The sequence below is a fragment of the Portunus trituberculatus genome, chromosome 15 (genome assembly GCF_017591435.1).
Source record: "Portunus trituberculatus isolate SZX2019 chromosome 15, ASM1759143v1, whole genome shotgun sequence".
NCBI classification, from domain to species: Eukaryota; Metazoa; Arthropoda; class Malacostraca; order Decapoda; family Portunidae; genus Portunus; species Portunus trituberculatus.
The window spans coordinates 10,821,129-10,833,628 of NC_059269.1; the positions used below are offsets into that span (position 1 = coordinate 10,821,129).

Consider the following 12,500-nt stretch of genomic DNA (forward strand, 5'->3'; position numbering starts at 1 on the left):
CCGCGCCAAGCGTTCTGGGTAAAGGAGCTGTAAAATCACAGTAGAAATATAAAGAAAAGGTAATTTTCTTACATACTACATAAAGAGCTTAAGAGAAGGCTGGGGGAAGGTGCTACATGCAGACCTGCCGCCTGCTGCCGTAAAACTTCTGGGAAATTCTTCATCGACTAAGTCTTTTTTTTTGTAACAATGAATAAAAGACTAAATCAGAGAGAAGCACAAATATGAATTGTGATAAATAGTTCCTAAGAGAGAGAGAGAGAGAGAGAGAGAGAGAGAGAGAGAGAGAGTCCATGAATCGTTAACTAATATGAACAGGTGTTTGATGATACATCTCTCAAAGATATATGAAATAACCTTTGGCTGCATTTTGTTTCAGCAATACTTTGCGGAAAAGGGAAAATTTTATTTCCAGAAAAATCTAGTGTGGTAACTTTGCAAGAATCTCTCAAAAAATCCTTCCACTTGTTTGTAGAAAATAAACTTTGAATCCCCTGGCGACATCATTGAGGATATTAAGGATAACGTTGTTAGAACTGAGAGTGTACTTTTGACTGTGTGTGTGTGTGTGTGTGTGTGTGTGTGTGTGTGTGTGTGTGTGTGTATGTGTGTGTATTTGTGTGTGTGTGTGTTATTGGTGTTATTGTGTGTGTGTGTGTGTGTGTGTGTGTGTGTGTGTGTGTGTGTGTGTGTGTGTGTTTTACTGTTTGATCTGCTGCCGTCTCTGACGAGACAGCCAGACGTTACCCTACGGAACGAGCTCAGAGCTCATTATTTCCGATCTTCGGATAGGCCTGAAACCAGGCACACACCACACACCGGGACAACAAGGTCACAACTCTTCGATTTACATCCCGTACCTACTTACTGCTAGGTGAACAGGGGTTACACGTGAAAGGAGACACACCCTGATATCTCCACCTGGCCGGGGAATCGAACCCCGGTCCTCTGGCTTGTGAAGCCAGCGCTCTAACCACTGAGCTACCGGGCGCGTGTATGTATGTATATGTGTATGTGCGCAAATCAGCGCATGTGTGAGGTGCATTCCCCGCAAGGCTGCATGTGTCTCGTGTTAAGACTGAACCGCTGAAATTGCCATGGAAGTGAAGCGGACATTAGATTGGGAGAACAACTTGGATAATTATAATTTCGCGAAACTTAGCGAAACATTAAGCTAATTGTGTATTCTACATATCTCATTGCATATCTCACTTGTACGCTTAACAACATTTGAAGAAAATTAGCAAGCGTACTTAGATATTTCTGCAACCATTACTCAGATCACTACGAGAGTAAATAGATTGCCACTATCGAATATTTCTACACAATTAGCTTAAAAAAATAAAGCTTCATTAGAGAACTCACGTTGGAGGAAGAAGTAGAATCCAATGAAAGAGAGAGAGAAAGAATGAAGGAAGTGATGAGGACAGAGAAGGAGAGGGATGTTGCTACTGAAAGGAGAGGAGGAAGGAGGGAGGGTCTTCTGGATAATGCGAAAGAATTGTCGGATGGTGAATGGAAGGAAGGAGGTACGGTGTCCTGGATGGGAGGAGGGGTGGAGGGGAGGGACTCTAAGGGCAGAATGGTGGTGGGGGGCAGGAGGGCGTTAGAAGGGGAGGGAGGAAGCCGTCGCGGATCGTTGGAAATGAGGGGGAGCGGCAGGGAGTGAGGGAGGTCCGGCGGAAATTAAAGAGCTTCCCTCAGCTGGTCCAATTTAAAGATATCATCTCAATTGGTGTGGCGCCGTGTGTTTAACAAGGGTAATTTCATTGTTTAATCCACCCCGGCGTAGTTTGCTGGGTTAATATAATTCTCACTCCGGCACACTTTAAAAGAGATGTGTTTGTTTTCATCGTCCACGTGGTGATGAATGAATCTTGCCGCTAAAAGAACGATTGTTAAGAGGATTATTCTCTGATGACGGGAATCAAGCTACTCTGGTGAAAAGAGGAGTAGGAAGAGCGCTACTTATTCCTTATTCATCTCTCAGTATTAAAAAGTCGCAGCTTATCCTCAAGTTTGCTTTCCCTTCATGATTTTTTAACACTAGTCATCAAAATCGGTTCAGACATGCATTGTTTGCGACTTTTTTTTAGTATTATCAGATTAAATATTTGTTTGTGTTGTTACTTATCTTCAGTAACCATTTTGTAGAAACACAAGTCGTTACTTTTCAACCCAAGTCTTCTTCACAGCTCTCGCAACCTTCAAATTTGTGGCCGTCTTTTTCTTTTCTGTTATTGTATCGATGCGCGTCGTTCACGTGTATCACTGGTGGGCTGCGAGGCTGGCGATCGGTACCGAGGTATGATATATCGGAAACAGAATCCTGCGTTTTTCTTCACGTAAAGCCATTCATCCCGTCCTGCGTTTCCTTCAACAGACACACGTACACACGCCAAAAGACAGTGTGGTGCTGCTACATTAATGTTGATATATACCACTCAGTAAATCTGGAACAATGATACATTGACAGATCACCATAAGAAAGTCAAGTTCTGTGTATTTTTTCTCATTTCATAAGTTTTTCTAAGTGAAAAACAAATCTCATCTGCTGTAGTCCTGGGCGACGCCCTTCTTGATCCTAAAAGGTGTTGTCGTGGCGTGGACATTGGTGCCACGCCACCACTTGGCGGCGCGAGTGCTCGTGTTGTTCAAGATTAGCAAGGTGACTGCTCGTAACGCGGTGGTGTCACTGACCGGCGCCTTCACCATAGGCACAGCTGCCCAGCCGACCGCCAACAAAGGCCCGTCGAATTTAGCGTCGGGAGCGAGATGGCAACACAATAAACCATTAAGGTGAACAATGTGGCCCAACGCAGAGAAAAACGACTCATAATAGAGATGGACGCCTTGCACTATAATTCTACCCCTCCCCTTCCCTTCTCCTGACATCCCCTCCCTCCCTCTCCCCTTCCTTTCCACCTGCTCACGAAGGCTTTATGGGGCTGAGTGTGGCGTGGACCTCCTCGAGGTGCAGCGTTCTACGCTGTCAGAATTACGAGATTTCTACAACTGGGACTAATTTTCTTTTTACACGTGATCTTGTAACAGGTCCGTCAAGACTTCAGGAACCTACAACTGCAACATTAATTACAATTAGAAAAGAATTCAAATTGTCATGATTTCGTTCTTATAAAACTAAGGACGAGACGTGACGTCAGTGGCAACTCTCCAAGTAACCTCTCTCCTTGCCTCTCATTGCTCCAACCATTGACCTCTTCCATGCATCCTCCTCCCCATCACATCCTTACCCTACCACACTCCCACTCACATCCACACCCACACGCGTTCCCCTTATCGCGAGACACTAAAGTTGGGTTTCCGCCGCAAGTTTGAATCCTATCACGCTTCACTTTCCAGGGTTATTTTTTTACTTGCGTCTGATAAGGCGACCTTTTAATTTAACAACAATTAAAAATTCATATTCTACTGTTTGTAGTTATAGAGGAAGCAGAATAGGTAATACAGGCAAGAGTATTTTTAGTATACCAAAGAGTTTTTCTTTTACGTGAAAGGTATAATAATGACAGTTTTTTTGTTGTTTACGATGAGGATTTTCACACACCGACGGACGTGCTGCGTGTTTCAAAGGACCAGTACTCAAGACAAGAATTTAAAGTGCTAGTTATCTTAATATTATGAAAACTCTGTACTAACTATGGAATGTACACCTTTACTTTACAATATATCCAGCACACTCCGTCACTCAGTTTACCTCAGAGCATTTCACCTCATCCCGAACGGTCAGCAGATTTTCTTTATCTTCTCAAAACCATAAGCTTCCTTAGAGAGAGAGAGAGAGAGAGAGAGAGAGAGAGAGAGAGAGAGAGAGAGAGAGAGAGAGAGAGATACTAAGGTCTACATCATATAAGGTTCCAAAACAAAAAAGAAAAGTAGAGACCTGCATAGGACATCAAACATAAAACTGGCAGCCACACACACACACACACACACACACACACACACACACACACACACACACACACACACACACACACACACACACACACACACACACACACACACACACACACACACACACACACACACACAAGGAAGAAAGCCCCTCTAACTGCAAGTGGAACGGAAAAGCAAGAATACGTGAAGCAACAATCACTTGCATGACTTTTTTCGACTTTGACATCGTTGGCTAAGTTCTCGCACAAGTTTCCTCTTTTAGTTGATTTATGCCAGAATTGGATGCTGTGGCGCGGGGCTGAAGTGATTTGGGCGGGCCAGTCACTCCGGAGCCGAGCAAAGGTGACTTGGTGAAGGGCTTACGCTCTGGAGGAAAACTACTTCTTTTTTATATAAATAGCACACACCAACGAAAAGAGAGAGAGAGAGAGAGAGAGAGAGAGAGAGAGAGAGAGAGCCAAAGTTCCCAAGTTTCCCCTTCTGTCTTGTGTTTCATAGCAGGCTGTCAGGGGCATCTTCTTCATCCTTATCCTTCCCTCCTCCGCGTAATCCCCCTCGGTAAGACCACTCCTCCTCTCATACCCTGGGACACTTGCTTTGTTGCCCTTGTCACTCTGGGGATTTTGGATCATCTCACACAGTTTATAGGGTCACAGTGTGCGTATATGTGCATTTTTGTACGTAAGAACATGGTTGTGTACAGTGGTGGTATCATACAGTGTCGCAGCCAACCCGGTGATGGAGAGATGCTGCGTGGGTTTGTGCGTTGTGTTTTGGAAAGTCTCTCATTTCATCATCAAAGCTACGATAAGAATTAATCACCCCATTGAAAAGCATATAAATCGACCACAGTGTTGAATATTCATGTCACTATCCATTGCACAGGAGAGAGAGAGAGAGAGAGAGAGAGAGAGAGAGAGAGAGAGAGAGAGAGAGAGAGAGAGAGAGAGAAACACACTCTAACCAGAATAGCAATAAACAGTTATGTAAGTAGCAATGACAAAAATTAATTATAATGAATTATGTCACAACAATAACTTAACCTCACGTGATAAATTTACACACAAACACAGATTCGTGTGAGAGCCCCGGGAGTTGGCAATTCCGTGACTGAAGAAACTGTGTTTATCGCCACGAAGGCGGCTAGAGAGTGAAAAAGCTTCTTTGTACCCTTAGACTAGAGATTCCGATGGCCAACGATCTCTCATTTAATAGATGTCCCTTAACGAGAGCGTCATTATTGTTTAGTCACTTGTTAATCACGCGTACATTTTAACCCCTTAAGTACTGGGATGTATTTTCATCTTGCGTTTTGGGTGTGATTAGACGATTTTATTTACATTTGGAAGCGTCTATGGAGATCAAAAAGTTGATAGCCGGAGTCTTCACTATCTTAATAAATTTGTATAAAGTCACCATATTGTAAGCAGAATAAATATGAAAACGTGCCATGGTACTGAAAAGGTTAAAGCTGAATTGCTGTTATAAGCAAACAAGAGAAGTGAAAAGAGAGGACTGAGTCTTTATGATTGCATGATAATTCAGCTGATCCAAAATTTCAAGCTTATCAGTAACTACTTTACATTTGAAGGTGGTCTGGATAACAGAACTAATAAAACTATCAGCATCTCCCTATACTAAAGCCTATGTATAGTCCTTAAATTGAGCAGGAAAGGAAATACAGAGGAGGAGAGCTAGGAAGAAAGGATCCTCGGCAACGTGTTATGTTTTGCTGTGGAATCTCTTTTCTTCTTGCCAATTTTTAATAGTCTTTCAGTACATGATTAGATGTCGGACAACTGTATTTTTTGTCCAAAACTTGTGAAGGAAAAACCGCAAAAATAATACAAAAGATATTAATTATACCCAGCCATATCCTTTCCAGATATACATGAGTATGTTTTGGTGCAGAATGGCGCAGCAGGAATGGGGCAACTTGGCGCGGTGCCGGTAAGGCGCCATAAACGAAGCGAGAACATTTAGTATGGCGTGGAGCCCCGCAAGTGTTTGATTTGTGACTCATGATGTATCTTGTTGGGAGTATTTAATGTTATTCAACTTGACATTTTCTCGTGACCTTGTATCTGTTTATTTATATTAGGATGGCAGCAGTTGTGCACACTTTGCAACCAAAAAAGTGCTCAATTTGCAGAGTAAAGCACTGCTGCTTCAGCGGTATAACTCAACGTGACGAATGTTGCTCTCACCAGTTAATAACCTTACCATGTCGAATACATACAATATTGTACATACTCAGCAAAACTAAAGAATGGCCTATGTGTGTGTGTGTGTGTGTGTGTGTGTGTGTGTGTGTGTGTGTGTGTGTGTGTGTGTGTGTGTGTGTGTGTGTGTGTCTGTAGTTCTGGAGGTGTGCGGGAAGAAAAATAATGTAAGTGATAGATACAGGCGATATAGAAATCTCCTTGTGATCCTCCGCCTGAGACAGGACTGGAAAATTATTATTGGATCGTAAGACAGCGCGCAGTGAGAGTATAAAGCTTCGACGAGGGAGAGGCTGAGACAGGTCACCTTGAGAGAGAGAGAGAGAGAGAGAGAGAGAGAGAGAGAGAGAGAGAGAGAGAGAGAGACGCTACGAATAGACAGACAGATAGAGAGAGAGTACACGCACGTACAAACAGACAGGAAGACAAAGAGACTGCAGCGGAAGGGATGGTGGAGAGGCAGCAGCAAAGAGGTATAGAAATAGAGCACGAAAGGGATGCAGAGGAAGGAGAACCAGAAAAGAGGAGCAAAACAAATGGAAAGACGCTACGCTGGCAGAGAGGAACACAGATATAGTATGCTGGAAAAGGAAAAGGTCTACCCACACACTTGTAAAAGTAACTACAATACGTGTGACGAGGCGAGTTATCCGTCTGAAAAGCATAAAGGAGGCGCCTCCTGGGGTCATCACTAGCGGCAGCGGCACCACCAGTGAAAACGGAGGAATGGAAGAATGGCACAGGATCTACAAAAAACTGTGAAAGGAGGCGAAAGATAAACTACAGAATATATATAAAGAAAACGTGTATTTCTCTCTCTCTCTCTCTCTCTCTCTCTCTCTCTCTCTCTCTCTCTCTCTCTCTCTCTCTCTCTCTCTCTCTCTCTCTCTCTCTCTCACCAGTCTAGTTTTGTCATTTTCCCTGCGTGATCTTTTTCTCTTCCGTGACTACTCATTTCACTGTTTGTTTTGTCACACTTATTTTTAATCAGTGTTGAATCCCTGAATGTCATAACCCTTAATCAACAATCGTGACTCCTAATTTTTTGAGTGTTTGTTTTCAATGTGTAAATTTTAGTATAACTTTATTTTCTTGTAGCAATACGTGGTTCGTTTGTCTTTATTTCGTTTGTTCATGATTACTTGAATTCAAAGGGAAAAAATATCGTATTCTGAGCGGGTTAGAGTATATGGAAGTAGCGTGTGACAGTGGTGGGTTACTGAGGGATTCCCAGCGTGAGGGCTTGTCAGTGAAGCAAGATAGTGTCCGGTGCACGGAAAGGTGGAAGGGTACTCACTTGATCCACTGGAGCGTGTGGTGGTTCGTGTACGTGTGTGTGTGTGTGTGTGTGTGTGTGTGTGTGTGTGTGTGTGTGTGTGTTATGAAAGAGGGTGGTCGACGTCTGCAGGATTCTGTAGCTTTGCGGTAACATATTTCATGGAAAGAAGTTTCCTCATGAGTTATATTCTGAAGCTACTGATAAACTTGATAAAGTTTATGAGGGACTGTCTCTGTAACAGAAGTTGAGGAAATGATAGTGAGGAATCCCTTAGCGATGTTAAAGAAAGGTATGTTAGCGTTAAGGGCGGGAGCTAGGGGAGAATTAGGGAAGCACCTCGCGTTTGTGTGTTGAGGCCCCACCACGCGGCGAGGGACCAAAGTCAACACCCTGACATGAATCGCGTGCGTGGTTACTGTGGTCGTAATGGGTTAGTAGGACTGAGGAATGGTGATGGCGGCGCCAGCAAGCTAGCGCTTCGTTAGCGTTGGCGCGCTGGCTGTGATGATGATAGTGCTGGGAGTGGAGTACTGGAGAAGGTGAAAACTGTAAGTATTTAAGGAAAGTTATGTTCGTGTGCCAGCAAGACATGTTTATATACAGAATGTTTTATAATCTTGACTAGATTAGAATGGGGGGATTGTAACAGGCGTGGAGGATGACAGCGAGCCTGAGTGTGTGATGGCGGAGGTGAAGCCCGTAGGCTTCAGTTCAACTGAGTTTACTGAGATTTTTCATTTTAGTGTTGGGAAGGAGTGGGCTGGGCTGGGCTAGAAGGAGAGGGCTTGTCCGGCTGGCTGGAGGTGGGTGGCTCAGTTGGTCGCGCGGTGCTTGTTGGCAACCTGGCAGCGAATTGCCTCCTGCCGTCGCTGGTTGGCAACCCTACAAGCGGCTCGTGGAACTATCTGCTTTAGTTAGTGGCAACCTGGCTGCTGCTTAGTTGGTAGCTCTGTTCAACCTGCAGGGTAGTGGTGCCCCACAGTCTGGTGCTGCTGGTGCTCGTTCGCTCGCTCACCGCCGCTCGTGGTGCCTTCCCTTTCCTGCTAGTTTGCAACTTGTAGGTCCTCCCACTGTTCGTCTTAGCACATCGTAAAAGACTTTTCCGTGTCCTCAATCGCAACATCACGACAGACCAATCTGAAGGCGCAACTGCAGTCCTTTGTGTGAAAAGGGTAGTGGGGTGACACTGTGCCCGACTGCCACTGTGGATGAGAATTGAAACACTAGATAAAAGAAGGCGCAAAGTGAACTATCGTCTGTACTCTCGATGCGTCTTCCCAACTACCGGAGACTGCCTCGCATATTTGACTGTTTGTGTGAAGTGCTACTGCAGTGTGTGTGTGTGTGTGTGTGTGTGTGTGTGTGTGTGTGTGTGTGTGTGTGTGTGTGTGTGTGTGTGTGTGTGTGTGTTTATTCTTTTCCCTCATTTCTCACTCCACATCCTCCACTCCCTCCTGGCGCGCGCCTCGTCGTGTCTTTGTAATGTTCTCCGAGACACATTCTGTGTGCCTCCATCGTCATTACCATGGCCTGAGCGACGCCCTTAGCCCGCGACCGCGCCCTCCAGCGTTGTCACAACACACTCCATCTCAACCTGCCTTGTAATCCAGTATATCATCATCGCTGTCTTGAAAGTCTGTATGAAAACTTAATTTCCATAAAGGTCTATCTTTTTTCAGTTATATTATTCTTTTATATTTGTTCTGTGTGCACAGGCCGTCGGCTTCTTTCTCTGCACCAGCTTTTCTTTCATTCATTTCTCACTTTGGCTTCCCTCTTCACTCCATGCTTGATGGATTACTAGGAAAAAAATCCTGCAGTACTCAGTAATTTTTTCAAGGCGGTAAATTGATTCAGGAGACCAAAAAAAGTAAAAAATAACAATACACACACACACACACACTCTCTCTCTCTCTCTCTCTCTCTCTCTCTCTCTCTCTCTCTCTCTCTCTCTCTCTCTCTCTCTCTCTCTCTCTCTCTCTCTCTCTCTCTCTCTCTCTCTCTCTCAAATTCAGGAATGTTTTCTATATATGGTTTTACCTGATACCCTTTGCAAGTTCTGCTTCTTGATAGTTTTTTTTTCTTTATTTTCTCTCCCTCATACATCAATGCATCTTCTGTTTTCCTTGCCTCCCTTTCTATTTTGATATGCTTAATTCTCTCGTTTTTCACCAATCCTTCTTCTTTTAAAACTTACATTAATATTGATGCCTTGTGTGGAAAGATGTATGTTTGAGTTTCTTTTTTTGATTATCTTTCTTAAAAAAATGACAGCTTCGTATTCATGCTCCTTTGTGTTTGCATTTTCACTTAAGCATTTTGATAAATCAGCATATACAATTTTCTTCATATGAACTACCTTGATTTTTCCTTCCAGTCACTATTTTGATATATGTGCGTTGTTTATTATTTGGAAATTATACAGTTCACGCCTGTTTTAATCTCATTTACGTGTTTTAGTGTTTACCATCTTCTAATTCATATATTTCCAGACTGTATCTTTATTTGAATGAAACATTTTTCCTTTTGTTTTGTTTTATTTGTTTTTCCTTCGTATTTAACATTTCTATAAAGTCAAGTATTCAAGATTTCTTATCGGAATGCTCTTGCAACTTTTGTTGTCTTCATCACAGAGTTTCTCCTACTTAACATAATAATCCTGAGAGAGAGAGAGAGAGAGAGAGAGAGAGAGAGAGAGAGAGAGAGAGAGAGACTGACTCAATGACTGACATACAATTGGCAATCAGTCTGAGACAGACTGAGACAAAGATACAAAGATTGATAGACAGATACAGAGAGAGAGAGAGAGAGAGAGAGAGAGAGAGAGAGAGAAGGAAGGGGTGGGAATCTGTACACATTACCTAGGAGAGGCAAATGTTTGTCGTGGTATGCATGTGGTAATCCTTTAGGGTGACAATACAAGACACAAATGTTCAAAACGGACGAAACTTGAATACGGATTCCAGTGTAGTGACGAATGGAGTCATGCTGATTTCGAATCGAGTGGAATGTTATGAGAGAACTTTTGAGAGGTTCAATTTCTCATTGAGTTGTTTGGGTCAGCTGATATCGTGTGCCGCTTATTCCGCCAAGCTATTGGCTGAACAAACCATGACGTCAGCCGGGGAGTAGCACAGCGTAGTGGGCGGGTTGGGAGGGCTATGACGCCCTGTGCCACGGATGCCGAATTATCGCGATTCACTAGAATGCGCGGTGCCAAGTGGCTGGCGTCCGCCCGGCGGCCGTGTTGTTGTGTATGAGCTCACCCCGATACACTGATGACGTCACTTGGCATATCGGCAGACACCCCCTCCTCCTGACGGCGGCCAGCACGCCTATACAAGCCACAGGGTGGTGGTGAGGCATTAAAGCAGTGCTCTGATAAATGAACACACACACAAATCAGCCTGCATTCATGCTCACTTACGTACTTATGCCTACCTACACATGCTTTCCCTCCCACTTAGTTTGTCGATATTCACCACAAGACAGCGTGGTAATTGCCTAATAGTGACGGCACAAGACAAGGACGCGTTGTCACTAAATCCGTTGTTTTCTTAAGTAACAAAAACTGTGACATGTTTCCCATGATCCATAATGAAAATCAAACAGATCTTATACAAATGCGTTCAAAAGGAGCAAACGCCTGGCGTCAGTAGCGTCAGTCAAGGAAGGGAGCGACCAGCACCAGTACATGTATTGTGCCTATTAGCTTGTGCATGGCTAGGAATACTCTTAACGCTCTCTCTCTCTCTCTCTCTCTCTCTCTCTCTCTCTCTCTCTCTCTCTCTCTCTCTCTCTCTCTCTCTCTCTCTCTCTCTCTCTCTCTCTCTCTCTCTCTCTCTCTCTCTCTCTCTCTCTCTCTCTCTCTCTCTCTCTCTCTCTCTCTCTCTCTCTCTCTCTCTCTCTCTCTCTCTCTCTCTCTCTTCCTGTTATCTATTCATTTATCTGTCTCGTACAGAATCTTAAGTCTTCTTCATCATCAACTTCTTTCATCTCTTCCTTCTCATTAACTGAATATTTTGCCTTGTTTCTCTCCACACGGCTTCGTCTTTGCCCTTCGCCACACCCCACAGAGACACGCATACTCTTGCTCGACACGCCTCCTGCTCTCTGCTTCAGTCGCACAGTGAGGCAGGCTGCAGCCTCTCTCTACTCCCATATTCCATAAAACTTTCTCTCTCTCTCTCTCTCTCTCTCTCTCTCTCTCTCTCTCTCTCTCTCTCTCTCTCTCTCTCTCTCTCTCTCTCTCTCTCTCTCTCTCTCTCTCTCTCTCTCTCTCTCTCTCTCTCTCTCTCACACACACACACACACACACACACACACACACACACACACACACACACACACACACACACACACACACACACACACACACACACACACACACACAGGCACAAACAAACATATGGGTGTTCTTCATGTTTATGTTTACGTCATTTTCTATCTCATTTCGATGTGAAAACTAGTTTCCTCTTCTTTTCTTTCATTTTAGAGCTCCTTTTACCTCCGCCTCTCTTTCATCTTCCCTCTCCCTTCCCTCCTCAGCCCTCCTCCTTCCCTCCCCTCCCCGTACTAGCCCCAAGTACCTGACTGGGTCGACCTGCCGCTCTCCTCCCATTCATTCGCAGACTCACAGTGGAGCCGTGAGAGGGCGTCACTGTTGGCTGGTGCTGCAGTGAAGTGTACGCGTTTCTGTTTCCGTAGTGGTGGGAGTGATCAACTGCGATGCGGATGTAGTTCTTTTTTTAAGGCTCGATCCTATAATTGTTTCTTTTTTTCCGTGGCCTGTAAAACAAAACAGTGTATCTTCGTCCAGCTGCCTTTACCACTAAGGCGCGACTTATCTTTGTGTCTCACGATTCTGCAGCAGCGTCGTGCCCGGATAAAGGGATAAAATTACCGTCCACTTTACTTATGTGTGAGAGTTATCTGGGAAAAAGACTGACGTTGTAGAGGAGACGGAAAGTCGAGCGTCAGGAGCTGTGGTGAGTGGTGAGCAAGGGGTTAGGGGAAAGGGGGGTGAGCGCAGGGTATTGACTACATTCCTCCCTTGTCAACACCCCCTCCTTCCCCAC

At 44.4% G+C, this 12,500-nt stretch overlaps 1 protein-coding gene across 12 annotated transcripts in view; it reads left to right on the forward strand.

Moving 5' to 3' along the window:
* The window catches only part of LOC123504073 (sodium channel protein 60E-like), a 503,673-nt gene that overhangs the window by 287,817 nt on the left and 203,356 nt on the right, over positions 1-12,500 (forward strand). For 6 of the 12 annotated variants that reach the window (XM_045254344.1, XM_045254346.1, XM_045254350.1 and 3 more), the window contains exon 1: positions 8,216-8,479. The exons of 1 other annotated variant lie outside the window; for it this stretch is intronic. The gene's annotated coding sequence lies outside the window, so the exon portion shown is untranslated. Of the gene's footprint in view, positions 1-8,214; positions 8,480-12,500 lie in introns of those variants that run through there. 5 more of the 12 variants (XM_045254349.1, XM_045254347.1, XM_045254351.1 and 2 more) reach the window with 2 other exon arrangements.